This window comes from Lissotriton helveticus, chromosome 5_1, assembly GCF_964261635.1.
Source record: "Lissotriton helveticus chromosome 5_1, aLisHel1.1, whole genome shotgun sequence".
Lineage (NCBI taxonomy): Eukaryota > Metazoa > Chordata > Amphibia > Caudata > Salamandridae > Lissotriton > Lissotriton helveticus.
In genome coordinates, this window is record NC_136065.1 from 617,006,731 (window position 1) to 617,032,114 (window position 25,384).

At 46.3% G+C, this 25,384-nt stretch overlaps 1 protein-coding gene across 1 annotated transcript in view; it reads left to right on the forward strand.

The window, feature by feature from the left end:
- The window catches only part of KLHL21 (kelch like family member 21), a 401,837-nt gene that overhangs the window by 33,408 nt on the left and 343,045 nt on the right, over positions 1-25,384 (forward strand). The window contains exon 2 of the mRNA XM_078642984.1: positions 22,361-22,695. The gene's annotated coding sequence lies outside the window, so the exon portion shown is untranslated. The remainder of the gene's footprint in view (positions 1-22,360; positions 22,696-25,384) is intronic.

The window sequence follows — 25,384 nt, forward strand, 5'->3', positions numbered from 1 at the left end:
GCGAAAAAGAAAGTCGCAGCCTTAACAGCGCATAAATATGCCACAGATAGTGAGAACGCGGCTTCGGAATCTGACGTGGGCTCTGACCTTGCTGGACAGCGTGGCGGAGATTACCATAGTCAGAGAGGCGCTCCGTCCACTACTGAGGGTGACAGCGACTGAAGTGTTTGTTGTAATAGAAACAGCCGATACGAGACTAGCTCCCCCTGAACGACTTTTTGAAATTGTCCTGTTAATTGAAGGTGACATACAGCGTACTGTCAGAGGGGTATTTTGGGAGAATCTTTCTTCTACGTATGACATTTTGCTTTCGGAGACTGACTGGCCCCCACCTTTTGTGCTCGCGGCGCCACGAGGGGAGGAAGTAATCCTTCCCAGTTTCGCGAAAACTGTCTCAACAGAGCATGCGCAGCATTTTGCAGAAGAGTGGGCTCGGGCTCTTGCGACGGCTCTGTACCGCAACCAATGTGGTTGGGATAAATTGTCTCCTTGCCACGAAATTCCGTTGCGGTCTGAGCCGCAGCCTCAGCCTCAATATCCCATACGGCGTGAAGCAAAAGCTGCCGTCGCAGAAATCCTTGAACAATTAGAATATCAGGGAGTTATTGAAATATGTGTGTCACCGATTAATAATCCCCTTTTTACTGTGACCAAGCCTGACGGATCATATCGTTTGGTATTGGATTACCGGCATTTGAACTCGCATTGCCGTAACTGTGCAGTACAGAATACTCACGGCTCTGCCCTAGTGGATAGTCTAGTGCATAAGCGTTTCAAGACAACGCTTGACATTTCCAACGGTTTTTATGCCCACAGACTGGATAGCTTTAGCTCCCAATGGACAAGTTTTACGTCCGCTGGTGTGCAAAAACGCTTCCGGCGACTCCCGATGGGCTACAAAAATAGTCCTGGAGTTTTCACCTCCCGAATAGTCACTCTCTTAGAGAGTATCGATCCGGATGCATGTTCTTATGTGGATGACATTTATCTCACAGACGACGAGATTTGGATGCATCTGTGTCGTGTAAATTCAATAATTTGTAACTTTGCAGATATGGGTTACAAATTTAATTTTGCAAAATCTCACATTGCAGAACACACAGTGTTGTTCCTCGGCTATGAGCTGAATAATGAAGGTCGGGGTTTGGCTCCTCACTTCTTGGAGAAATGCGCACAATTGCGCGCTCCCACAACACTGAAAAAATTACAGTCTTTGCTGGGCTTCTTGAATTTCGGCAGAACTTACGTTCCGGAATATGCCCAGCGTATCAAGCCTTTGTAGGCTTTGATACAACCAACTTTCTCAAAATCATGCTGGCTGCCTGAGCATTCGGCCATTTTGCAATCATTGCAGGCTGATCTGCTCGCCTCTAAATACTTACTGACTCGTGATAACCACACCAACCTGGTGATAAGAATAATTCCAGGGGCGGTGGGTTTCACGTACCTGACTTTTAATGAAGGTGACACAGTACCTATTGCTTACAAGTCACACTTGTACACTTCGGCTGAGTTGCGGTTTCCCACTGTGGAGAAAGTTTTAACTGCTGTACAGATGGCGATTCTTAAAGACCGAGCTCTGTCACAGGGGAAGCGCATGTTAGTGGTAACACCCTGTCCTCATTTGGAGGCAGTCACGAAAGCCAGTGTACCGAATTCTAAAGCTTTGCACCCACGGTGGATTCAATGGGCAGCGTCATTGACGTCCACGGATGTCACGTTTATTTTTGACGCCTCATTACGGTCGCAAGAGTACTTGCAGTACGAGTTTGTTCATCCTGCTCCTCTGGCTATGCGACCTTTGGAGGACTTCCATTGCATCATTTACACTGATGGGTCGGCGCAGGTTGCGCATGGCTCTAAACATGCCTACGTTTCCGCATGCGCTATTGTGGTTGGTGCTATGTTGAACGATGAGTTCATTTCCAGGGAAGTACACACGTTGCCCCTGGGCGATTGCACTGCTCAATTGGCAGAGCTTCGTGCTCTTTTACTAGCGTTGGAGTACGCAGATCCAAGTGTTACTACTCTGATTGTTAGTGATTCTTACTACTGTGTTCAGTCTTACAATGAGAACTTGTTCTTTTGGATTCAAAATGATTTTCATGATTCCAAGGGTAGCACAATAAAACATAAAATGATCTGGGTTCGAGTGGCAGAGCTTAAGGCTAAGTTGCCACTCGTTTATGTGATTCATACTCTCGGTCATCAGCGCGTGGGAGTTCACGCTGTTGGCAATTCGCTTGCTGATGAAGCGGCGAAATCAGCAGTATCTACATACTTAGTTGCAGCGGTTACTAGATCCAAAACCAAGATTGATAGCGACATCTTGGCGGCAGTTGCTGCCTCTGAGAAGGGAAGTAAACATCCTGCGGGATTCCCTTCGAAGTACAAATACCACTTAAGTCCCGAAAAGGTTCCTTTTGTGACAATTCCTGACGTTGGGGAACGGCTGATTCCCAACTCGGATCGCAGAGCAGACTTGATTACAGCGGCACATGAAGGTGTGGCGTCTGCGCATGCGGGCGTCTCGGCCACTGTAACTCAATTACAACATCGTTTCTGGTGGCGGGGACTGTACAAACAGACGCGTGATTATGTCCTTCTTTGTGACATATGCCAGCAGATTAAACCTTCGACTGCTACGCGTCCGCCACAGACTCAGTTGTACATTTCTGATAAACCGCTAGGTTGTGTTTATTTAGATCACTGCGGTCCTTTTTCATCTGATACTGCGTATAAGTACATCTTAGTAGCAGTTGACTCATGCACACGCTTTGTGTGGGTATGGCCACATCGCAGCGCTGATTCACGGACTGTCATTAGAGATTTGCGTGTCTTTATAGGAATTTTTGCCTGTGGTACCTTCCATTCGGATCAGGGTCCGGATTTCGCCTCTAAGGCGTATAAGGATGCCATGACTTCGTTGGGGGTCCAAGTCAAGTTTTCGTCTCCCTACAGACCTGAGGGTAACAGTGTAGTTGAGCGAATGAACCGTGATTTAAAGCAATCTTTGACAGCCCGAGTTATAGGCACTGGCAGAAACTGGCTGGCACACCTCTATGGCGTGCAGCGTGCTCTTAATAATCTCCCAAGAAGGTCTCTGGGTGGGCGGACCCCATACGAAATGCTCTTTGGCATCAAGATGTACGTCCCTGACCTTGACGGTCTAGACTGTGTGGTTCGCGCCACTTCCTTTGACGCAGATGAACATTGCAATGTTTTACAGAATCTACAAAAGACCAGAGACAGTCTTGCAAAGGAATATTTGCCCTCCACGTCGGATGATGCGTTGCAGATCCCGGTAGTTGGCTGGCTACCCCAAGTTGGCGAACTGGTTCGAGAGAAGATCAATAACTAGAAAGAATTTGGTCATTCCTATCGAGCTCCGGCTCCAGTCCTTGGAGTGAAGGGCACAAGAACAGTCATTTTACCACCACTTCCTGGTCGTAAGGAAAACAGGTTTATTTCAATTGACAATGTCAAGATACACAGAGTGGTACATAAGGAGAAGGGTCCCCGCAAGGACAGTGTATTGTACACTACATACACTAAACAACTAAACACACTACAACAAAATGACTGTATGTCAAGTATTGGCATTTATTAGTCAACACCATACAGTTGCCAAGGGGCAATCACAATTCACAATTAATAACTAGCCCCATAGGAGGGCAGAAAAGAAGGGAAGGAAAGAGAATATGTGCACGTAAAAAAAGGGTGAGCACAGTCTAAAGACAAAATCAATTGTAACTATATAAATCACTCACAATGCAAGGTACATCAAATACATGAACCCTAAGTCAGGGCAAACTATGAGACTAAATTAAATCAAGACAATCGACGGTCACATACAAATTTTTGAAAAGAGTCTGGGGCATGTGCCGGAAGTCCAAGGGAAAACAGTCGACGTTTCGACCCCTGTCTATAGGCTATCTTGAGTCCTTTTACGGGGTCTTCATCAGGACATAAGAACGGGAATTAGGGAGGGAAGGTTGGGGCGGTGGTATCTGGAAAATTAAAAACAAAGAACAATAGCACTTAGTATAGTCAAGGTGGACTGAATCCAACTGTCTGAAACTATAATCTCTAATGAGATGAAAATTTACCATGGAGTAAAGGCCCACAATGGCTCTAAACTTGGAAAACGGAGATGATGCCACGCAAATTGTCGTGATCAGTCTCACCGATAAATATTCACAAAATACAGAGGAGAACAAAAGTTCATAAATAGTGAGTGCATGTATCTAATCACCAATACACTCAAAACATCAATTAACTTAAAAAAAGAGGGAATATCACAATGACTCCGGTGGGTTTAGACCGTGGAGGAGTCAATTCGTGGACCCATCTGAAGAGTTCAACACAGAGACCATAAGGGCAAAGTACAGACTCAGCCCACCGTTACTGTAGAGTGTCCCACATATATCACATAGTGGTATGCAAACCATTCAATTGGGTGACCTTCTATAAATGTAGCATACACTGTCCTTGCGGGGACCCTTCTCCTTATGTACCACGTAGCACCCAGGTCCCCGCGACTGCATGGGTTCAACCCCTCTTTTTGTAAAGATACACAGAGTGGCCGATTCTTCTTAGCATGACACCGGCTGTTTCCTGTCCTTCCATTGTGAGAAATTCAGTTATGCCCACTGCTTCTAATATTGAACCTGAAGTGGCCATCGAATTACCTGCTGTTTCCAGTCCGTTATTAAATAATTTACCCGGAACTAACATTGATGAGATAGACTATACCTACCCCACTGATTTGTCCATGCCTGACCTGCAAGCACGTTTAGCCACGGAATCCAGATTTTCTTTTGACTCTGCTTCCCTTGCCTCGAAGAAACCCTCTTGTATTGCAGTTTATGCTAGCCTGTTTAAAAAACATTTTTTGATTCCCCCTTGGACATACATTTGGCTGGTCCTTTTTTCAGTTTACCTTTTTATGTCAATTGGTTTTGTGTTTTATTTTTTTCGAATCATCAATGGACACTATGTCGAGGAGAGAACATGCATTACTCATTTAAATGGAACTTTGGCCCCGCTTTCCTCGTCACATTCTACACACAGATTTAAAAGAGACTTGACTTTGGTTAACATCACAGCATGGCCTGTCCTTGATGGAATCGTGTGGGATGCAGTTCGGTTTCAGATTCATGGCCCGACGGAAGTCGTTAATGTTCCTAATGTACTTAGAGTGAATATGGGGGATGTGGTGAAACAGAACATTCGTTCTGATGACTGGGATGTTAATGCTGTAGAAAGTTTGTTTTCTGATTTACAATACTATGCTGCCTTTGATGCTGAGGATTTATATTTAGAATCTGCTAATTATGGTGAATTATTCTGCTACCAACATTATGGCAATCACTTCTTACACAAAACATCATCCCGAAGGGATACTGTTAATTTTACTCAGTGGGAACATTGCCCAGCACCTAAACAAGGGAGTTCAGAAACGTTTCTGAAAAAGTATACTTATTTCACTGACTTTAACCAGTCCAATCCCGAGTCCTTTTATTTAAAATTTCATAACAAGCCAATGTCCAAGGTTAGACTTACCGATACTAAATTGTTGTATTAGAGGGCCTCCCTTGATCAATTAGTTACTGGAGGCTATGAGCTATGGAAGGTAACAATAGACCTTAAATCAGTTTGGGGTTCAAGGGCCTGGCAGGTACAAGGCACTGAGGCTTTGCACCGTGCATGTCTCATCCCGAATCATATGTTGTTTTTAAATGAAACAATTTCCCAGACTACGTGCTTTGGATTGGCTACTTCTAAAAAGTTAAACACTCCTTCTTTCCCGGAGTTGGAGGAATATGATGGTTGGAGTAACTTTACTCAGTTGTCCATTAGAGAATTACAGGCTCTGCTCCTTAATTCCTCCTTTAACATTTCCAGTATGAATCCTAAAGGTTGGCTGCTTTGGCACCGTAGTGCTGATTCTTGCCAAAATAGATTTTTGAATTTAACTGACGGTTTTAAAACTGTTAGATCTGATCCCCGGTTTGACTTGGTTCATACTGTCACCTCTTATTCTGTAGGCAAATTGTGTCAAAATTGGCTGAAACATTCAACTTTACCTGCGGTTAAGAGTCACCTGTCTAAACTGAATGCAGACGTGGATTTGAATGATTTCATTAAAGGCCCGGCTAGTGGCAGGTCGAAAAGGTGGTTATATGGGGTTTACAATGAAATTTGGAAACTATCACAGATTGAGGCTGCTACACGCCTTAGGGCTATTGATCAGGCAAATCTTGAGAAAGTGCTTGCAGTTGTTGACAATAGTATTAACGTGCTTTCCTCTAGAATTTACACATTGGATAATATTGTGTCGTCAGTTGTCGATATTGTGCATGATGAAGTGTCAGTATTATACCATGGTCAGAATCAATTACGATCAATCATGCAGTTTGCATGGACCCTTCAAACTCTGAAGAATGGTAAAGTTCCCTGGGGGTACATGAACGTTTCTTCTTTATTTGCACCGTTTAATTTGACTGACAAACAACGCTTGCTTTCAATGCGCGATGCTTCTTTTTCTATGTTACATATTGAAAGGTTAGAATCTTTACCTTTTTCCGTGGCAGAAGCCACTGCTGCAACGTGGCTTATCCACGGTTTAATAACGCTGCCTTTTGCTTTATATACATTTTCAAATTGTATGAAATATGTACCCATAGGTCGTTATGAACCTTTAGGTAGCGGTTTCCTTCATGAAGTCTGGTCGCTTCCATACACATACAGATGTTTTAAGGATGACCAAGAAGTTTATCTGAATGGGGAGGAGTGTACTGAGACGCCAGATCATTCTTTAATGTGTAGACACATACAGTTACACGGTTCATGCAACAAGGACCGACCGAATATGGCTTGCGTTTTACAAGGCACGCCAGTTCCTGCTATCATCCCCACGTTTAAATTATTAGAAAATGGTAGTTATTTAATGCTCAATAATGAAGACTGTTGTGGGTTAATTAAAGGTATAGCTTTCATCGTAACAGTAAGTGAGCGGGTTATTTGCTGCAGAAATGTGCTTTATCCTCCCACACATGAACATAGGGAGTCTTCCATCTGGCCACAGATACCAACCTTGGGAGCAGAATTCAGCGGCATGGCAAGAATAAGGGCTCTTTTGTCCCAGAAAGAGGTGGCCTTGAGCTCGGCCCGTGAAACTTTCGTGCTTCACATTGCAAACACCCGTACAGAGGTTCAGGCTCTTTTGAATACTGATTTGCCTTTGCATTTGGAGCGATGGTTCGTACTATCTTTAACGCATCCTCCACAAAAGGCCTAGCGCATTTTTTTAAAGTTGTTAGCAGTGGTCTCGTGACTTCCTTTGAAAAGATTTTTGGAGTCATCCCTGCTTTCTTCCATTCTATTTTTTCATCCTTGTTTGGAGGATTCCCATTTTTACTTGCATTAGCGGCTGGCGCTCTAGTGGTTTTCTGTCTTTTTAAATATGGATGTCCTTCCTGTGCAAGACCCCGCGCAACAGCTACTGACGCAGTTTCGCAACCGCATGCTTGAATATTATGGCACACTGCCGTTGGCGACATTGAGCGCGGCATATGGATTATCTTTTCGATTCTCCTATTTCACCTGTGTCCATCCTGTATTTCACTGCCTGACCTGTGATTTCCATTGGGCCATTGATTTGTGTCTCTGCGGACCGGTTTCTCCTGACGTCGATTTTAATCAGCTGATGAGTCCTATCATTGCTCACGAGTTGGTTTGTTCTGACGAGAGGATTATGGCCTTAGCAGTGGCGCATGGACTAATTGGTCCCTGGGATATATTGTCGGCAGCACAGAATTTCTTGGAACTAAGTTTTCTTGAAAACCCACCGAGCTGTCCTCTGATGGTTATAGAGGATCCGGTGCTGGGAGAACACGTATGTTCTTTTCATCTTTTAAATTGGATGGCTGAACTGTTTTCGGATGAGGACAGTGATTTCCTATTGGAGGCTGTTGCTACCTACTTTGCATATACAGTTTTATCATAGACACTGCCTCGGATTGACATGCTGATCAATAGCATTTCATTGATTTTATTGACTTATTTGTCAAATTTTTTATTATTTCCTTGCCTATTGGCTTGAGCCACGTTATATTTTTGGGCTATTTTTTAGCATTAATTTTTAATGTTTGATTTCGGTTCATGCTCGTTTTCTGTTGAGTTCTGCTCTCATGAGATGGCACTTCTGTTATTATATTTAGTCCGTTCTCGGATCAAGGGGGGGTGTCATGTAGCTCCTGAATATCCTTATATCGTGTTAAGTTAGCATAGGTACATTTGAGGTTTAAACGCCATTTTCCATTCTTGCAACTTCTGCACACGACACTTAATTGTTGACTTAGCTTTCAACCTAGTAGTTTGCCGTGGTTTATGTGAGAATAATATGTTATTGCTCTGATATCAGCTTTGCTTAATAAACTATGTCTGCACGAAGAGTGCTGAAGTTTCAGGAACAACACGATATGGAATTGTTATGAGGTCTGATCTCCACGCCTTCATAGTCATAACACAAGTGCAGCCTTTGCCAACTCGGGCTTCAGGCGGGATTGATATTGCTTTGCATGAGGCACATAGAACACACTTGATGCGGTGCACATGCGGAGAGAGCTGGTGTATGCTGATGTGATTCCGTCATACTAGGACACTACGGTATGGGCCCGCCCTAAACCAACCCAAAGAGACCTTCTTAGCTAATAATATAATATATGTGTTAGGGAAGGTGAGATATAAGTGTTGTTAACTCTTATTCATTACAGCATGTTAACATGCTGTCACCATTCGCTTTTTATGTATCCTCCCACAACGTGAACAGTCGCTCAGATAGGGACCACTGCATGGGGGGGGGGGGCATAGACACTGCCAAAAACCACCGGTTCGGTACCCACCATACCCGTGATAAAGATGTAACGACCCTGTGGGTCCGCCCATTGCTTCTCGTGGACATAGGCCAACCTGCGGTGCACCAAGACAGCAACCCCCCTAGATCCCCTAGCAAACCCAGCATGAAAGACTTGTTGGTAGCCAAACCTCTGTAAACTAAGCACTTTTGTACCCATCACGTGCGTTTCTTGCAATAATAACACATCCGCAGCTTCCCTCTTCCCCCATCGCAATGTCGCCCCTCGTTTGATCTTATCGAGCATTCCCCTGACATTCCAAGTTATCACATGCATGGACTCACTGGGGAGCCCTGAGGACGCTTCAGCCATAATCAAGTGGGACCACTCAAATAGACCCTGTGCGCCACATCCAACCACCTCGCAACGACACCAACATATTAGAAAAACTCACGTGTTGACCTCCCCACCTACCCCAAGTCCCCCCCTCAACAACAGTCCCCCCACCCACACATACCCTGACCCCAGCCAACCCCAACTCTACCCCCCCCCCTCCCCCTCCACCCCGCACCCCCCTCCCCTATACCTCATAGAACTCTGAAGTACCTGTCGCGGCATGGGCAGTCTCGGGCTCAAAACAGAGAACCCAGGACCAACCATGCCAATGGATCCCCTGTCATGTTGCTCCTGAATATCCTTATATCGTGTTAAGTTAGCATAGGTACATTTGAGGTTTAAACGCCATTTTCCATTCTTGCAACTTCTGCACACGACACTTAATTGTTGACTTAGCTTTCAACCTAGTAGTTTGCCGTGGTTTATGTGAGAATAATATGTTATTGCTCTGATATCAGCTTTGCTTAATAAACTATGTCTGCACGAAGAGTGCTGAAGTTTCAGGAACAACACGATATGGAATTGTTATGAGGTCTGATCTCCACGCCTTCATAGTCATAACACAAGTGCAGCCTTTGCCAACTCGGGCTTCAGGCGGGATTGATATTGCTTTGCATGAGGCACATAGAACACACTTGATGCGGTGCACATGCGGAGAGAGCTGGTGTATGCTGATGTGATTCCGTCATACTAGGACACTAAGGTATGGGCCCGCCCTAAACCAACCCAAAGAGACCTTCTTAGCTAATAATATAATATATGTGTTAGGGAAGGTGAGATATAAGTGTTGTTAACTCTTATTCATTACAGCATGTTAACATGCTGTCACCATTCGCTTTTTATGTATTAGTAACTATGCTGGTAATTTTGCTACTGATAATAAGTATACTTGTATTATCTAAGATACTGCGCCTGAGAAGACGGCATTAGTAAATAAACATTTCAAATGCACATGTGTCTTCTTTACTCCATGTTCTGGTTTGTAATGATAATATAACGAAAGAGTGTTCATGAGTTCCACGTATCCTGAGGTACTGTAAGTTCATGTTCTGGTTTGTCTAAACATTGGGAGGTTGATAAGACCAATGAGACACTGTAGCTAGCTCGGTAAGGGGTAAGTTGGGTACTAAGGTGAGTTTTGGATCACCCTAATTCGCCGAGGTTCCAATCCTCTGTGCACAGTTCTGTGTGAGAACAGAAACCCTGCGACACCCCACCCCCCGAAAAACAGTGAAAACATCCCCTCCCCCCAGTCAACTCCCACACTAGTAGGAGGATGGCAGCCCCTAATAAGCAGCCACCCGAACCCCACCCCACAACCCCACACCTGATCAATAAGTCATCTCAACCAACAACAGAGGCAGTGGTTATGCATCCAAACTATGGAACCCGGCCACGCAGTTCCTTTCAGCTGGAGCTTGCATCATTAACTGAGAAGCAGAGCCCCCCGGGGGCCCTCAATGTTCCTTTCCAGAGTGGTCCGAGTCCACTGTCCCGCTATCTTGTGTCCCACTGACAGAGGCCGAACGCTTCCGTGATCTGGACCTCCGGTTCCTCCTGCTCCTGGCCGTCTGGTCTCCACGTTCCTGCGACGATCCTCTCGAGGAGCCTGGGTTCAGTCCCGGCTGGGCAGTCGGCCTGATCCTCACCGTCTCGTCAGTCCATTTGAACACATCTTCCGGGGTGTCAAAGAAGAGCGTTCGCGACTGGAACACCACCCTCAGGCGGGCCGGATACAGCAGGGAATATTGGATTTTCAGGCCACGCAGCTTCGCCTTGGCGGCTATGAAGGAGTGACGCTGTTGTTGCACAAGCCTAGTATAGTCAGGGAATATCATGATCTTGCGGTTCTCGAACAAAATAGAGTGCCTGGTCCTCGCTTCCTTCAAAATGGCGTCCCTATCATGATAGTTCAAAAGCCTAGCTATCACTGCCCTGGGCCGCTCACCCTCCGGTGGCCTCTGTGTCAGGGCGCGATGGGCCCGCTCAATGACAAAACAGTTGGATAGAACCCCCGGGGGCAGCCAGCTCTCCAGCCACTGAGAGAGAAATTGTTCCATGTTCCCCTTCTCACATCTCTCCGGAAAGCCAATAAAGCGGAGGTTATTTCTGCGTGCGCGCCCTTCGGCGTCTTTCACGCGGAGTGCCAGGCCCCTTTCAATGTTTTCCATCGCCGCCATCTTCTTTTTCAGGGAACCGACGTCGTCCTCCACCACCAAAATCCTAGATTCCGTCTCTGTAATTCGTTCCACCGCGTTCCTTAAATCCTGGCGCAACAGGGTTACATCTGCTCCCACCGCACCAATCTTGGCATCTAGCATGTCTCTGGACTGGGTGATCGCTGCCATAAGCGCCGCATTATCCGGCCCCACTCCATGTCCTCCTCCTGAGGGCCCGGGACCCCCACTGGGCCCCGTAAATTTATCTATGATCCCCTGCTTGGTGGAACCACCACCTCCTCTGGTCATGGCAGCAGTCCACGCGAGAGCCACTTATGATAAGAGTAGGTACACCAACACAGACTCTTTACTCAGTTTGCAGCGTCTGATAGTGGCCAACCCAACTATTTGTCCCTTCGGGGTGTAGGCGCCCCCACACCACCAGCACCGGCGCAGCTCCCCGGCCGGGCCGTAGGCCTGCGGCTTCCAAATCAGTCTCCGGGGACCGCACCCCCGTCGTCAACGTTCCCTGTGGTCTCTCAGCTGCGTGGCCCTCTCACTTCTGGCCGGTCTGTCCCCCTTCGCCGGGTGCCGCGGGTCCTATGTGTTTCAGCCGCCTGCCGCCCGGAACCAACCACCAATAATGCCAATGTCAGGGTCCCAGGTGGTCACTCACTGTGTAATGGCCGCCTCAGGGCAGTACCGGCACTAGACCGACCTTCGCAGGTCCGTCCCGCCACACTCCGGTCTGTCGCCCACAGAAGTCCAGTCGCGGTGGCCCAATCATCCAGGCGGGTCCGTACACCCAGGGCCTCAGCTCCCTAGGCCTCGCTGTGGTCCGAATGTGGTCAAAGGCCAACGTCGATCCCGATGGGCGGGGACCACGAAACTCGAGTCCCCGGCTGCACCGGATCCAACAGGCCGCTGCTTCTGTCCGGGCGGTCCCCCTGCACCAGGCACCGCTGCACCCTCCGGCGAGGCAGCTGCGGGAGCGCCTGCCACCCCTCAGCCTCCAGGACAGTCCAGGTCCAGGGAGAACGGCGGGTCGGCCGACCCTCGTGAAGGCCCTCCGGCCGGGAGGCGCCAAAATCGAGGCCCCGGCTTCACCGCTACGCACTAGGCCGCACGTCGATCTCGGCGGTTCAGCCTCACCGATTAAACCAGGAGCTCCGCTGATGGCACCGGAGGACTCCCGACACCTTCAATAGCACTTGCCCCACACGTGGGTTGTAGTTTGGGCTCGGGGACCAGGATAATCGGCCGGATTAATGTCGGGCCGGCGGGAGCTCTAGCAAGCTGCAACCGCCATCGTCGCCCGCGAAGCCACGCCCCTGAATCGCCAAATTTTTAACTGTGAGTTTGGGCAGAGGGGGAGCTCCCAGATCTGTTGGCCACCAGTCCGGTGTCCATAGGAGGGGGCCTTCGTTTTTTCTACATTGCATTGGAGAAAGTCATTCCGCATCCAGTGCGAAATGGCCCTCATTCCGTCAGAGAAAGCCAATTGAACAGGAGATGAGAATTCATTGAAGGGAAAAAGGAGCTGAGTATCATCCGCATAGGGGATCCGCATAGGGGATCCAGATTTTATTCTATGGGTCAAGATTTTAACTTCTGCTAAAGTGATAGAAGGAAAACACTCTAATTTGTTCTGATTTATCACATCCAAATGGTCCATAGTCATAGGAATCTGTGATAGGTTGTCATTTACAGTTATTTTCTTGTATATGTGTTCGATCTTCTGAGCAAAGAATATAGCAATATTATCGCATAGTTCCTGGGATGGGGTCTCCAGACTTTCACATGCTTTTGGATTAGTGAAGGAATGGAGTATTTTTGAAGAATTGCCTGCCTGCGTCAATTGGGACAGGAGGTGTGTTTTACGCGCTGATCTTATATTTTTATGGTAGCTAGTCATAGAGGTACGGTACTTTTTCCTGTCCGTCTCGTTAGGTGATGAGCGCCATGCTCTTTCAAGCTTCCTGCATAGTTGCTTCTGATTTCGCAAGAGAGGAGTGAACCAGGCAGCTTGCGGACGGTTGGGGCGACTCAGAGAGGGTTTAAGTGGCGCAAGATGGTCAATGGCTGTGGTCATCGCAATATTACATTTTGACAATGCTTCCTCAGTATGGTCTGATGTAAGAAATTGCGGTTTCCTAAATCTGCTTTGAAGATTATCTGCTGATATCTTCTGCCATTGTCTCCGCAGATGCGGTGCGGATTGAGTGAGAGTTTTCAGTTTATTAAAGTACTGAATGTCAAATTCGATGACGGAGTGGTCTGACCAAGTGAGTTGTTGGGGGGGGCTTACACTTAATCGTTGGAGAGTTGGAAAAGAGAATATCCAGGGTGTGGCCTGCTATGTGGGTCGGTCCCTCATTAAGCTGACATAAGCCTAAGAGAGATAGGTCCGTCAGAAAAGTCTGGACGTCCGGGTTAGAATGACATTGGCTATGTACATTAAAGTCCCCTAATAGTAGAAAATTAGTTCCCGCTTTCACATGGGGAGCAAGGCATTCCACCAGTTGAAAGGAGAAGTCTAATAGGGGTCCGGGAGGACGGTAGACTAATGCCCCTTTCCAACTATCCTGCTGGGACAGGTCAATTCGAAAAACATCTCTATAGTCGTCTCACAGCGTTGATCTTCAGCGGAGATGTTTATGCTTTCTTTATGTATATTAGCAAGCCCCCCCCCCTGTTTTTATGGGCCTGTCTGATCTAATCATTTTATATCCCTCCGGAATGCCTAAAGTTATAGCAGGAACCGAGTGAGGTTTCAACCAGGTTTCAGTGAAAAAACCAATTGTAGGTTGGACAGAGGATACAAGGTCCCAGACGTCGATTTAATGTTTTGGTAGCGACCTAATATTGCACAACATATTCTCCCATACCCTGTGGGGGGTCTTAGGGTGGAGGTCAATTGAATAACTGCTATGGTCAGAGTTTGTTTGAAAATTACAGCTTTGGCAAGAGAAAGGCCCTTCAGGACATGGCCAGGGTTCTGTCTTGCAACTGTGAGGTAGTTTGGTGTGTATGTTCATCAGTTCCTGTCTGGTATAGGATAGAAGTACGTGGGAGGTGTGCTCTGTGGAGGAACGACCAGGGTCCCTGGCTCCTCCTGGCAGCGGTCTGGCGCGGACGGGCACAGACGGACTTGCCTTTGCCGCGCCCACTGCGCTCGTCCGCTGCGCGCGTCCGCTGCGCGCGTCCGCTGCGCGCGTCCGCTGCGCGCTATGGTTTGCATGCCCCTTTTGTAGTGGGGCCCGGTCTGGAGCTAGACCACTAACCGCCGCCCGGAAGTTGCCTCTTCCCTCCATACAAACAGGATAGAGCCCGCGGTGGACCGGGGAAGGGAAACCGGCACGGAGCACAGTTACAATCACAGTGTCAAACAGGTAATGATCGCAACAATAGTGGAGATTGTATTTAAAAAGTTTAAAATATTCACAAAGTTAGGTACAAGCATTCGCAACTTGGCCATAAAGTATCCACCTTCACACGCGTCCGCTGCGCGCTATGGTTTGCATGCCCCTTTTGTAGTGGGGCCCGGTCTGGAGCTAGACCACTAACCGCCGCGCGGAAGTTGCCTCTTCCCTCCACACAAACGGGATAGAGCCTGCGGTGGACCGGGGAAGGGAAACCGGCACGGAGCAAAGTCACAATCACAGTGTTAAACAGGTAATGATCGCAACAATAGTGGAGATTGTATTTAAAAAGTATTAAATATTCACAAAGTTAGGAGGAGACTATAACAAGGGAGGACTCAGACGAGCCAATCCTGCACCCGCAGTTCAGCACATGGGCATGCTGCTGGAAATCTCCACATGGTTCACTCTTTGGGACCAGCATGACTGTAGCTGCGAACCTGGGTGAGCCTGGATGCTGTGATGCTTGTCCCCGGAAGTCGGGGATGTGTTGGATCGGTTCCACAGCTGTCAGTCATGCATGTCGGCTGTTCTGTGCTGTTATCTCATGTTCTTGTGCTGGAGGAGTTCTACAGTGATGGGCATCTATTCTCGGGTGATAAGGTATTAAGTAACCATAGGCCACTGTAAATAAATGCAAATCAAGACTAGGGGCCATATGTATCAAAACTTCGAATTTGCGAATCTCAAATTGCGATTTATAGCGAATCGCAATTTGAGAATCGCAAATCGGTATGTAAATAAAACCTCGCAAATAAATAGTGATTCCCTAAAATTCGCATTTTCAATTGCGAATACCCAAATAGCGATTCCTTATATGCATATTCGCTAATTTTGCGATCTCGCAAATAAGGAATCGCAAATCTGCTAATCGGATATTCAGGTGCAGCTTGATGACATCACAACCAGGAAGTGTGACTACCCATGCTGCACCTGAGTTTCAGAAGCAGAGTGAGAGCCTGGGAGGAGAGTTGAGGCACCACTGCACTGCTACTGTGAGAAGAGACATGGCCAGCCAGGACAAGCAGAAGGGGGAAACAACAAGGAAGCTCAAACACAAGTTTTCTGAAAGGGAGCAGGAGGTCTTGATACAGTAGATGGTGGTGAGCCATGAGCTGGTCTTCGGGAAGAAATCCCTGCGTGTGGCAGAGACACGCCAAAGAAGGATATGGGCTGACATACAGGAGAAGGTAAACTCCATTGGCGTCACCCACTGCAGTGTTGAGGATTTGCGAAAATGCTGGTATAAAATGCGCCAGCACTCAAAGGAAAGGTTGCTGCCAGGCTGGAGGAGGCTAAAAAGACCGGTGGTGGGACCTCCACTACCACCGCTTCCACCCCACTTGAAATGGTCAAGGGGACCCTGCTGCCGCAGAGTGTGAGGGGCGTGGCAGACTTTGACAGCTCCGACCACCAAGACCCAAGACAAGGTAAGAAGCATGCCATCACACCCCTGATACCTTCCTACTCCACCCACACACCCAGAAGATACCCAGGCACACAACAAAAATGCAAGTCCAATGCAGGCACACAAGCACACACAGCAATGCATTATGGGAGATGTAGTTACATGCACCTAATAGTGGAGCAGTGACACCCAGCTAGGGTCAACCAGTATGTGTGCATCAGGAAAGGCAAAATACAGAGAGTCAGGACCCATGTAACAACAAACAGTGCAATTTATTGCATGACAAATGCAAGGCAGGACACCAAATTAATTTGTGCATTTACATCCACAGCACCACCAGAAACACAGGGACCGATGACCAGAGGGGAGGATGAATCCCACAGCACAGCGGTGTCAGGGCAAGTGGAGGAGGAGGGCAGCCCAGTCATCCCTGCAAAATGCCCCCTGCGCATCGCAGTGCCACCATTGCCACCACTGGAGGTGGAAACACAGGACACTGATGATGATGCCCACCAAGTCCAGGGACAGTCTGAGCCACAACACAGAGCTCGAACACTTTCAAGTCCCATTCCAGCTATACTATCCAGGCGCAGGGCACGTCCATCCATAAGTGCACCTGTCGCAGGAGAGGAGACAGTCTTCAGAGGGTTTGAGTAGCACATGTTTGAAGTGCAGCACCTGCAGGGAAAAAGCATAAGATCCATTCAGGGATAAATTAGGGTGGGCTTCATGGACCTGACGGGTGCCCTGGAGGCACTCTGTGCTGAGATAAGTGAGGACTGTGCTGCTAGGCGTAGGGAAAGGCAGCGCCTCCACACACGACTTGACTTATACACAAGGGCTGTCAACCGTCTGGCCTCAGCCACCTCAGTGCTGTCAATGCGCTGTATCAGCATGCAGCATGAGGTGGCACACTGCAGCCAGGACGTGGCCAGGGGACTAGTCCAGGTCACATGTGCTGTGGACCATCTGCGAGCTGCTGCCACTGCTGGAACAGGAGTCCTCAGTTCACTGGAGGAGGGCGCCCAATCAAGCAGGAGCAGCATCACTCCACCGCTCCCACAGGACAGGCGCCGTAGTGTGCGTCATGGCAGGGCTGCAGGTGCTACTGAAAAGGGCACTGTGCACTTAGGGCGAGGAGCTACGAGCCATCAGCACCGACGTTGAGGTGCCCTGACTACCAAATGGCAATGGGTGTATTAACCCATTGCACACAGACACTTGTTAAGTATTGTTTCTTCGCACTGTGTGTCCAACATGTGCGGGACTTTATAACTACATTGTGTGCTACACAGGCTGTGTGACGTAACATATCCTGAAGTCTTGCATAAATATCTAGCATTGTGTCATCATTTCTCACCTAGAAATAGTTCTGTGTGATCTCATCTCGCCTCTGGAGCCCGGCAGCCGCTCCAATAACACCGGCTTGCCTGCATCCTGGAGCTGGCCCCATCTCATCTGATGATTCCGAATCGGTGAGCTCCACTGGGGTGCCTTTCCTGGTTGCGATGTTGTGCAGCATGGCACACGCAGCCACAATCTTGCAACAGGTCTCGGGGCTGCATTGTAGTGCCCCTCCACTCTTATGTAGGCAGGGGAAACGGCTCTTGAGTATTCCAAAGGTCCTCTCAATGGTACAGCGGGTGGCTGTGTGGGCACTGTTGTACCTCCGCTCCCCTGCATTGGCAGGATTCAGGTATGGAGTAATTATGTAGTCACGGACAGCATATGCACTGTCACCTATGAGGTGAGAGGAATAAGGTTAAACACTGTCCTGCCACTGCTGTACTTTACTAGTGTGTCCTTGTTTCCAATGCAATTACCTAGTAGGTAGCCCTCTCCAAACTCCCCATTTGTGAGTCGACTGTGGATCCTACTGTGGCGGAAGATGAATGAGTCGTGGGTGCTGCCTGGGTATTTCGCTACGATGTCAGTGATAATATGCTTGGCATTGCACACCACCTGTATATTCAGGGATTGGTAGGACTTGGGATTCCTGAACACATACTCGTTCTGGGAGGGGGGATATAGCGACATGGGTCCCATCTATGCAGCCGATGACTTGGGGCAATTGTGCAATCTGGTATAACTCCCGCTTGGTCTGGTCTAGTGCCTGTGGTGAAGTGGATGTGGTAATGCAACCTCTGTACCATTGCATCAAGGAACGCGTGGAAAAAGCGCAAAAGTGCACTCTGTGAGACCCCTCCTGCTGTGGCTATCACCCCCTGGAAGCTCCCTGATGCCAAGAGGTGCAGTGAGCACAGGACCTGTATATGGGTGGGGATGGTGTGTGTCCTGCGTGTGGGGTATTCAAGTATAGGTTTGAGCTCCTCTATTAAATCCAGGATGCTCTCTTCATCCAGCCTGTAGTTAATATGGATCGCCTCCTCAGTCCGCTGGAACAGGGTAATGCACGCTCTAAAGATCCTTTCATGGCGTCTCCTCTGTGCAGCAGCTCTGAGTCACAGCCTCCTGGCTGTTACATACAGCCCAGCCATTGTGGAAAAATACCGTGGCATTGTGGGCCTCTTTAAATAGGTTGCTCCTGGTTACCACCTGTTCAGACTTGGTGGTAATTGCGATTAGCAAATTTGCGATTTTCATTAATTCGCAAATTGTGATTTTTTCATACATTCCGTTTAGCGAATTCGCATATTGAAAAGTCCAAAATTGCGATTTTCACTATTGTGGTCTAGCATTTTGCGAATTGGCAAAAAAAAGCGCAGATTGTATATTTCGCTAAATTGCTAATCGCTAATTTAGCAATTAGCAATTTTACGATCAGGATGTCTCTCATACATAGCAAAGCTGTGCTTTGCGATCACAAACACAGTTTTTTTGCGAATCGCAGTGTTTGCGATCGCAAGACAGCTTCATGCATATGGCTATTTTTGTCTGTGCTTCCAAGCCCTTGGCAACATCCATTACAAGTAACTCATTCAATAAATTTCCTAACATCCCCCAATATATAAACCTCCCTTTAACAAAAACATACTAAAAAAACACAACCTGGTCACATTTTTTCAACCCTGTAATCCGTCCTATAGTCATCTCAAAGTCCCTTTTTATTGCTGGCCTGTAAACTCTTCCCCATGTCTCTTAACTCTTCCTTATCAACCACCATACAAAGCCTGTCATCTATTTCCTCCCTACTGCTGAAATAATCTGATTTGTAACACCCGCCCCTATAATTTGTTGAAGTTTTAGGTCCCAGTCCTTCACACTTGCAAACATTCCTACCAGCGGCAATACATAATTCTCCAGTGCATAAACCTGTTACATCAGTGCTAGCCAATGAGAATATGTTTTAACCCCTTTTACTCAAACTGCTTCCAAACTCCCCCTTATCCAAGAGCCCATCCGCCATTATATAACCTACCCCAAAAAGACGAACATTAATAATGTAACCAATTAAATAGGGAGGTCGGAGGGGGTCTTTTCCCTCACATCTCTAGGTGGACAAGGATGCGTCACCAAAATGGGCTATCATATTTCCTGGCCCTTACTGTTACTGCCCAGGTTAGGCCAATGTAGCGAAGCTGCTAATTTTTGACACTGTCCTCTTTTGCAAAATAACATTACTGCCTTGACCGTTTGCACATATTTGTATGTGTGACAATGTTGAGTTAGTTTCTCTTAAACTACTTCTTTTTACACATCTAGCTTTACATAACATTATCACTATGTCTCGAACTCCAAGTACAAACAAGGCCTTTATGCACAAATGTACAAATGTTGTTCTATCTTCATTCACGGGGCGACAGAGTTATCTACATATCCATAACTTTGCTAATCTGTACGTACATCGCAAGGATGCTTTTTATTATAAATAATCAGCATCTCATAGGATTAGCAAAGTAGGCACTACAGCTGACCCTGAGTGTCCCTGTATGCTGAGACTTCACCACACATCGGTCGGACATCTCCATGAGTGTTGCCCAGTTCGTGACCAACACTTGTCCTATGTTCTCTCCTGCCAGGTAATGTGGTTGGATCGTCACTTAGAGGGATTCTTGGCCTCACACCTACACACACTCTCGGTACATACAGAGTAGAGTTTGCATAGTAGGAGTACGCCTGATTACCTTCTTGTTTTATATGCCTGCTTATATACATTGTGTTAGCACCATGGTAGAACTATATCTGCTATTTACTCTTTTGAGGCTTGTAATCACTTTCATCTGCTTCTGTCTACTGATTATTGCAGCACATGCATTTTAAACAAGAATAATGTTGGTTCAATAAATATATTGAAAACTTCCCAGTGTGTATTCTCTGTATATTTCTCTGAGAACGAAAGAGCACGGTGACCGAGCGAGATGTTCTGATCTGTTATCACGATCCCTGAGGGGTCAGGGTTGTCATGTTCAGTAGTTGCCAGACACCATTCACACCCTCTTCAGGTTTCGGGTATAATGGTGGCACTGTGAGCTAGCTGGTCTCTAGGCCAAAATATCCTGTGGGGGTGCCCGGAATCAGTCTAAGTACTTCACCCAAAGTTTATGTTGTCCAACAAACGTGCAGATCCTGTTGATTAGTGGGAACTACACAACATGGCGCCGCCAATGTTGGTTGGGTTCTTCTTTAACGGTCTAACTCAGTAGTTCGGTTGTGATTTTTCAGAGACCCCATCTCATCTCCAAACCGGAGATGTCCGTGGTGGTAGGGAAATCTACCTCAGCTGAATAGGTATACCCTATGTATTGGCTGTAGTTTATTCAAGTTTGTAGGATAATACACTTCCCACATTTCCCACATTGTGCTTACCCTATCTCCACAAATTCCTTTACCAATTGTATTCTTCTTTTAATAAAACAATGTCTGTAAACGGTGATAACAGAATACAATGGACAAGAAGTAGAATCTATAAACATTACAGGAAACTAAAGAAACGCAGTTACTATAAAACTATTACAGTATAGTCTCCCGGCAACGGGTGGAGACGTTACCTTGGTGATTGAGGCACACGAAGTATTAAGAACAGAGGCATTCTATTCCCGGGTTAAATTCCCAGCTGCAAATGCCAATACACAATTGTTTCACATTTACATTGAAGATGAAACACCAGAGGAATACATTCCATATGTGGAGATAGCAATTCCATTATCTTACCAAGAACATATAAATTGGTTTAAAGGCACCCCTCCCCCACATTACATAAAAGGTGAGACTCAGTCCACTCTGTAAAGAAGGAGCAACATGGCTGGACTTAGCTGCTTACACACCACATCCCAACCCTGCTAACTTAACTGCAGCAGAATTATGTACACCATATAGAGATTTAATAAAGATTTACAGAAATCTTAGTTCATATTGCGAACACTCACAGTTAACCCTGCGCAGACTGCTCAGGCTGCACAACCACAATTGACTGCCATGGGTATCAGCACACAAACACTTAATCTCGTAATGGGAAATATTCCCACCAGTCTGGAACAAATTCAGTTCTGGATAGCGCAAACACAAGCTAGTTTGAAGCAGTTTTTCCTCATACGGGCATGCACGAAAAACACAGAATATTACCTATTTGCTTGCCATTGGGGATGGCTCCACCGGTGGAAGATTATGCCACTTGGGGTACAGTTTTAGCTGCCATTTACACCAGGATACATGGTACCACTTCACTGGCTGTCTTGCCCAAAGTACTGAAACAGGTACAGAATGAGTACAGGGTAGCACCTGCCCTGGACTTTGGAATGAAACTGATGGGTAATTTTGATGCAGTATCATCCATTATGTTAAGTAACATAAAGGGGAGGCAGCAACATTAGCTATACACTAACGTCTGAGGGGATTCACTCCTACATAGCAGGAGCTGGAATTGCATAACGTTATCGAAGAAACCTCTGCTACACTAGGCAGAGCTAATTTGGGAGCCAAACCTGGGAAACCACAACTTGAGGGTTATTCTGAAATGGACAACTCTAAGCAAGCACCCGATTCTTCTAAGACGAAACGGGACAAACAAAAAATAAACAAAACAAAACACAATCACGGGATGGGTCTCCTCAACAGGAGACCACTGAAAAGAAATACAATTTTAGGAACCGAGATAACATTAGAAAGCCTGATAGCTATCAGGATACTGATACATGTTTCTCTCATTCCTTTCAGGAGTCATCCGATAAACCTTCGGAGAGAAGTGGGCGGTCAGAGCGCAGATCAGAAGAGCACTTGAAACCGAAGAAGGAATCACAACTCTCATCAGACTACATCATAAATAAAAGGACAAACCAAAGAACACTAAATCTCAGTTCAAAAAGAAGAAAGTAGCTGGGATCCAAATAAGACATGCCAAGGCTTCTGAGGACTCTGCTTCAAATGGGGAATGGGCAGTGAGGATGCAGAACAGCATAGCAGAAGTCACGATAGCTTGTCGGAACCTTATGGATTATCTGGCGGCCATAGTGCTGAGTGAACATATCACAGTGGAAACACCTGATACTAGGGTAAGTGTTCCCCCTCGTTTATATGAAATTACACTCCAGTTGAAGGGGGACATTCCCAGAAACATCAAGGCTCTCTTTTGGAAGAACCTGGCATATGGTTACGATATTCTTTTGGCTGAAAATGACTGTCCACCTGAGTTCGTACTGGAATGCCCAATTGGAGAAACCGTAATTTTTTCTTCTTTCTCCGACTTTGTTCCAGAATCAGTTAAGCTTTCATAAGCCAAGGAGAGGGCGTTAGCGCTAGCTCTTGCACTATACCAGTCATGTTGGATGGAATGATGAGTCATCTCATCACTAGATCCCATTAAAATCAATTCCTCAACCCCAGAGATAATACCCAATAAAACATGAAGCTAAAGGACAAGTTAGGGAAATTCTAGAACAACTTGAGTAGCAGTGTGTAATAGAACATTGTACCTCATCAATGAATAATCCCTTGTTTCCCGTAATGAAACCAGACAATTCATTCTGTTTAGCATTAGACTACAGACATTTAAACACAGCTACTTGCAAATTCGCTGTACAAAATGCACACAGTCCCACACTAATGAATAACATTGTACGGAAGAAACACAAAACAACACTAGATATCTCCATTGGATTCGTCTGCCAGAATACAGCTCCTGAAAGCAGATATTTGACAGCATTTTCAGCGCTAGGTTCACAGTAGCAATTTCGCATTTACCTCAAGGGTATAAGAGGGCTGTTTTCAGCCAGAGTGACAGAGTTACTTCATAATTTTGATGAGGAGGCGTTATCCTATGTAGATGATATTGATCTGGCGGATGGTGAATTAATGGAACACTTGGACTGAGTAGACCATATAATTCTAGGGTTGGCTCATCTCAGCTACAAATTTCATTTAAAAAAATCAAAAATTACTTATCTCAATGTCCTATTTATAGGATACAAGCTGTTAAGTGAAAGCAAAAGCCTGGCAAGCTATTTTTTAGAAAACTGAATTGCTCTAAACTCCCAACGACTCTGTGATAATCCTTTTTATGATTTTAAAATTTTGGCAGTACATACGTTTTGGATTACGCAGAACGAATAAAACCGTTCTACGATTTAATTATACCTGATTTTTCAGCCAACCATTGGACACAGGAACATACTAACATATTAAGTCCTGCACAAGCTGATGTGATAGCTTCCAAACATTGATACACACGTGTACAAACAACTAACCAGATGATCCGCGTAGTTGCTGGACCAACCGGGTACACCTATATCACTTTCAACAAAGGTGATATGGTACCTATTGCATAAAAATCACATTTGTACACAAACGCTGAAATGCGTTTTTCACCCACTGAGAACATTCTCACAGCGGTACAGACTGCTGTAGTGAGAGAGAACACACTAGCTCCAGGAAAACACATAATTGTCATGACCTTAGTACCGACCTTAGAGGCTGTTACAAAAGAAAGGGTTCAATGCCAAAGCATTGCATCCACGATGGATTAAATGGGCTGACTCTCTTACAGCAAAAGATGTAGATTATAGATTTGATTCTGCATTACAAACACAAGCATTTTTGCAGTATGAACAAGAAAATCCTCAGTTGAATGAAGTAATGCCTCTAGATCACTATGACATCTACACTGATGGGTCTGTTGAGCCTGCTTATGGACGAGACACCAATATTCTGCAGTGTGCGCCATCATAAAGGGGCACATTCATGACGGAAAGTTCTGTCCTGAAAAAACACACATGCTATCCCTAGGGGACTGTACAGCACTGCTGGCAGAACTCAAAGCCCTAATACTGGCACTAAAAATACAGATCATGGATTCCCCACACTTAAAGTGTGTGATTCATAATACTGTGACCAGTCCTATAGTAAATATATCTCCACTATTGGGGACAGAATGGATTTCAAGGTTGCAAGGGTTGCACAATCAAGCACAAGATGATTTGGGAATAGGTGGCAAAGCTACAACATATTACACAGGCTCATGTTATCCACATATTGATTCATCAATGTGTTGGCATTCACATTGCAGAGAATTCCATGGTTGATGAAGCCACTAAGGCAACAGTTTGCACTGCTGTTTTTGCTGCAATCACTCGTTCTAGTAGGAGATTAGACTGAGACATCATAGTGGCTGTCAGTGCCGCTTGCAACGACACACACTCCTGCTGAAAGGCTTTCCACTCAAGTACTCCTACAAGTTAGATGAACAAAGCATTCTGTATGCTCAGCTTCCAGGAGTGGAGGATAGAGTTATACGAAACATTGATTGCAGATTGGGATTAATATTAGCTGCACATGAGGGCCTGGTTCCAGCACACCCAGGTAATGCTGTATCATTATTGAAGCAGTGCTATTGGTGGCCTGGTCTAACTAAACAGACCAAGGACTTCATCCTTAAGTGTGACATTTACCAGCAGATGAAGGGTTCCACCATAGCACATCCTCCACAGACACCTCTATTAATTTCAGAAAAGCCTCCAGCAGTTGTCTGTTTAGATCACTGCAGCCCTTTACACTTAGACGCGGCTTACACGTATATCTTGGTGGCAGTGGATTCATGTTCCAGATTCCTGTGTGTTTGGCCACAGCGGTCGACTTTCGCCCAAACTGTGATAAAGGATTTGTGAGTCTACATTTTGAGATACACAGTTGGCACACTACATTCTGACCAGGGTCCGGCGTTTAGCTCTCAAGCTCACAAAGAAGCCA